Genomic DNA, 5,257 nt, shown 5'->3' with positions numbered 1-5,257 from the left:
GTAGGGAAAATTGTAGTGTCAGACTGAGCTTCATGGTCTGAAATATGGAAGTGCAGAAAGGGAAACTCCACAGCTGCTCAGGCATTTGTGCGGTGCCTTCTGTTTTGCTGGGTTTTGTGGGTTGTTACAGAATCTACTCCTGGTTAGAGAGCACAGATGATTTAAAGTAATTCTGTAGTACATGTACTATGATTTCAAGGTTACATGTATTTGGAGAAGAAAACAGATTCCTGTCTGAGCCTTTTGCGTTTAACACAGCAGAGGAGGAGACATTTTTGGACAGTAAACTGATGACATCTGGAAGTTTTGGCTGTAGGTTTCTCCTTGTAATTATCCTGAACTGCAGCTGTCTCAGAGTAGAGGGAGAAGGTTCCTAACCAGCGCACCAAGAGCGCTGAATAGAGATGGTTGCTTGCACCGAAGGATAAGATTGTTCTTTCTAAATAGGAACATTCCAGGTATCTGCAATAACATCCTGGTGCAAAATGATGACGGAAGAGTGCTGTGCTGCTCAGTGCAGAGGAGACGTGCTCACCAGATGTCATCGGGTTGTTCAGGATCAGTTCCTGATGAGGGTTAGAGAGTTCAGCAGAGTACCCTGTAGTCGTGGAAAACAGTCACCGAAGATTGAAAGACCATTTATCCATCTCTGCCCATTCGCCTGTATGCACAGGCTATGACCCTGCTACTGACATTGTCCCAGACGTGTCTAGACACTTTAACATCCATAAAAAGAAAAGCACCCAAAAAAGATTATGCAAATTAACAGAACAGATTTTTATTATTATTATTTATTATTAAGATTATGCCTGAATCCTACATTTTAGATAAACTCAAGGGAAGTTAGAGGACACGCTGAAAATTATTTGCCCTTGGGGCTGCTCAGTGGCACTAGCAGGTTATGTATTTGCTTGGCTGCTTCTGTGCATCACTCAGATTATGACAGCCCTTATGTGTCTGATGTGATATGATACGAACTTCCTGAAAGATCTCTTGTACCACAACATGTTGCAAAAGCTGACTTACAAACTGTGATTTGAGCTACCTATACACAACTTAATCAGACATTAATTTTTCTACATTTTGAATGGATTCAGTGTGAGGAAGAGCGAGAAGGAAATAGCTTTTTTCTAAGAGCAAATGAAAGTCTTGTTCTGAATCTAAAGATACATACTTCTGAATTCTGTCTTGAACTAGAACCATTGATTTTATGTAAACGTGTCATTGTTCAGAAGGAAAATCGGTTTTGTTTTCTCTATCATTAGCAGCGCAGGAGCAATAAGAGTGTTGGATGCTCTGCAATAGGGTGGAGAAAACTGTGTCTGAGACCAGTTACTCGCATTGAGGGTAATCAAATAGTCCCTCAGGGTACATCCAGTGTTGTGATAGGGCCAACCTGCCTTGCAGGCTACAGATTCCATGCCATGAAAGGCCACACTGTGTCCCTAAATACATACTGAAGTCCTCTAATGCCTGCTCGGGAAGCAGCAAGACTAGGCTTCTTGAAAGGTCTCAGCTCCCCTACAGGTATAATTAAGATCTGAGTTTTTGAAGACTCAGCCAATGCTCCCATGGGAGCTAAGCACAGCTGAACTACAAAACTCAGTCCTAAAGACAAAAGCGGGAGGTGGCACTGATACGAATGGCTCCTTTCACGTTTAGTGAACCAGGGGTGGGTGGGGTAAACACTGCTCTTAACCATGGTAGTCTGTACTTGACTAAATTTACCATGAGTACACAATACACCCTCCTCCATCCCAGTCTTCTCAGGTGTATGGTATATTCCTGACTTTCAGAAAAGTATCTGCAAATATAGATCGGATGAAGGAGTTAGCACTTGCTCCAGCTGTGAGTAGGAGTTAAACAGCTGTTGTACTTATGCATTGGACAATATAGAGTATCAGGGACAGATGGGCCTTCTGGAAAGTCATGGAAGCAGTTTGGGCACCTTTGTGGGACAGGTTGCTTTCCAATAAATGTTGATGAAGAAGCACCCGCGATCTAAAACTAACAAAAAACCTCCATCATGACCATTGTCATTTAGCAGTTAGACCCAGGAGAATTGAGAAGGAGTGAGCCTGGGGAATAAAATAACTCCTTACAAGGTGATTTAACAATAAGGCAGCAATGATTTCAGTTTAATTAGTTGGCAGTAATGCCAAGTATGAATGTTCCCGTGCTCCCTCTCCCTGTGGAGGCTGTGCTGTGAACTCAATCAGACGACTGCTCTAGATAGGAAAATCACTGCCAACGCCAAATGTTTGTTTTTTAAGTTGGCCAAGTTCCCTGATACAGTTCACAGTATGGTCCCACAAATAATTGATCTGGCACAGCAAAGGGGAAGCTGTGCTGAGGGATCAAGGTGGGCAAGAGGCAGGATGGAGATACAGGTACTTACTAGTTTCGCTGCTGGGAGCTTTGATTCATAAAATCACGGTCTCAGCTGATGATAGAGGCTTTCTGCAGCCAAGCTGTGAGAGGGTGGTAGAGTGTCTGCTGCCAGATGTTCCTATTCTATACAAAGCAGAGCATTTTGGTCTCAGATTCCACACTTCTTATGCAACCCTCCGTTCATTCCTGGTGATCAGGTCTTATAAAAGCCTAAGTTATTTTCCCTCTAAGTAACCTAAGCAAAGGGTTGGTGGAGAAGGGAGAGGGCGTTGGGGTTTCTGAGGCATTTTAGTTGCAAAAAACCAACCTTGTGGTGAGCTGCTATTTTTAGTTAAACAACTAATGATGAATCAAAATGCTTCTCCAAACCCAATTAACCATTAATAATTACCATAGCAACCAGTTCTTTACGTGGCACATGCTGAAAACACTCTTAAAGAAGCACACCAGCTTTACTTTCCCAGTCTTCCCCAAACAGACAAGAACTACTCTAATCTGCGGTTGAAGCCAATCCAAAATTAGAAAGCAAAGCAGGAAAAGAATTAAATAATTTCCCGCAGGCTCATTTCAGTAACTAATGAAATTCTTGCTCTTTAGGACAGATCTGCCCTGAGAATGTCCAACTGGAGATTTCACTGAAAGCCGTTTCTTTACTTTTCAGACATGCTTTGGTGATTCGCCCCAGTACTGCTCTGTTTCCACAGAGCAGAACAAAATTATCTGCTGAAGAGGTTAATACTAGGTTTCTTTCTGCAGAGCACACTAAGGTTTCTTTCTGCGCTTGGGGTCGTAACACATAACTTTAGGGTCCTCTTGGATTTCAGAATTGTTTCTAAACTCCTTCAGCTGTCTCACCGCCTCCACTGTGCTTTCCATGTGAGTGTGTGCTCCCATTGGTTCGACGGTTCATGATGCAGATTGGCTGTGGCAATTACTATCTTCTCGGGCTAGCTATCAGTCAACGTATTTCCAGTCTGCTGGGTTTGTTGACTGTTCCTAAGTATTCACTTTTCCTCAGGTTATGGGCGCGGTGAACTCAATCGATCACTGCACGCTCCATAAACGTCTATTAATGGCAGGTCTTGGAAAGCACTGACGGAGGACACTCTACAGCTGCCCTTACGGATTTATACTGCGTGATGGAAACTCGGCAGAATTAAAACAGGTTTCAGTTATGATTTTGAAGTTTTGAAACCTCTAGCATTTGCAAACCCTTCCTTAATTCACTCCCGGTTGTTCATAAATTCTCAGGATTCTCTGTGAACTCCAAATCAAGGCGAGCTCAGTTAGGTGCTCTTGAGAGCAGAAATGCCTACAGTTGGTTCTGCTTCTGAGTTTCCCGTTTCCTGAACTACACTCAGTTCTGCTTTGAAAGCTGTCTGTGGCTGATTCACCCACCACTCGTAAGCTTCTTTACCATCTTTTCAATGCATTTGCCTTTTCCTGTTCTTTTACATAACTATACTGTACCTACCTTGATTGATTCTTCTTCCTGACCAGCTACGTCCGATGCCTTTTAATTGTTTCTTTGAGTTCTAGTGGTTTCCAAATCCACTCAAAATGTTGTCCTGATTTCAGCTGTCTTGGCAAAGGCATTTTTATACAACGAGTGACAGATGAAAATGGGATTATTTTAAGCAATGCATACAGTCAAATTTAAACTTATCTTTCTTATCCGACCTGTGTTGTCTCCTTTCATTGCCTTTGCTTTTGGCTAGTAAGAACTTTAATGTCTGGTTCTAACTACCTGTAGGTTGGGGCTTTGAGCAACTTGATCTAGTGGAAGGTATCCTGCTCATGTCAGGGGGGTGGAACTAGATGATCTTTAAGGCGTCTTCCGACCCAAACCATCCTATGATTTTATGATCTTGCCAAGTAACTTCCTTTAGCTCTTTTCATCCTGTTATGTGATTATGTGCAACTGCAGGTTCACCAGGGACAGTGCCAATCCTGTTACAGGTATTCATTCCCAAGCAGTGATGATGGGCATCTTCTTAATTGCATTTTTTAAATATTCGAGAAGCAGACCTCCCCTGGCCCCCATTCAACATCAAGATGATTCAGTCATGGCTTTTAAGATCTCTTGCTCTCTCTGCTACTGTTGCTCATTTGAGTGCTGTGCAAGGTACAAATAGACTAAAGAGCTTAAAAATGTAAAATTATTTTCTTTTTATTCATGTTATACCTCAGCTGTCCTACTGTGTGAGCACTGATTATCTTAAGGTCAGTCAAAAAGACATGAAACTATGTATGTCTTATAAAATCAGTCAGCTCTGGCTTATGGCCCTGATTGAGAGACTAGAAAATCCTGCAAGACCTCTGGAATTGGCTGCAGTAAGCTGTAGGATAAAGGAGTGGCAATGATAGACTCAAGCCTTGTATGTCTTTTTTATTATTTTATTAACAAGAGCCACAGATTAGTATCTTTGCAAGGCTCAGTGTTTTATTTTTTAGATTGGCTTCAGTCAGACTACCATGTGTCAGTAAAGCAGCTTCTGCTTCTGAGCAACCTGTTACTCTACCTGTAACTCGTTTTCCGTAATTCCCTGTGTCCAAATCAAATCATGTGCTCGAGAAATCTAATTGAAGGCCAAATTCTACTGCATTTTCTCTAAGAAGATCTGCTGAAGTGAGTGGACTCACAAGTCCTGAGTATTAGCAGAGATGTGTGACTGAACTGGGCTCACAAAGAACTTGCAACTGAATTTGCAGGCAAACGCGAGCACCTTGCCACTGCCTTCAGATGTTGTGAAAGCCGTTTTTTTTTTTCCACCTTGTACTCTCGCTTTCCTCCTGTGTGAACACTGATCAGCCAAAAAGGTATGAAACTCCTCCAGCCACCCACAGCTGATTTCAGTTGTCCTGC

The sequence above is a fragment of the Buceros rhinoceros genome, unplaced genomic scaffold (assembly GCF_000710305.1).
Source record: "Buceros rhinoceros silvestris isolate BGI_N320 unplaced genomic scaffold, ASM71030v1 scaffold12883, whole genome shotgun sequence".
Taxonomy (NCBI): Eukaryota; Metazoa; Chordata; class Aves; order Bucerotiformes; family Bucerotidae; genus Buceros; species Buceros rhinoceros.
The sequence above is the reverse complement of the archived record's forward strand: the minus strand, read 5'-3'. Positions refer to the sequence as shown.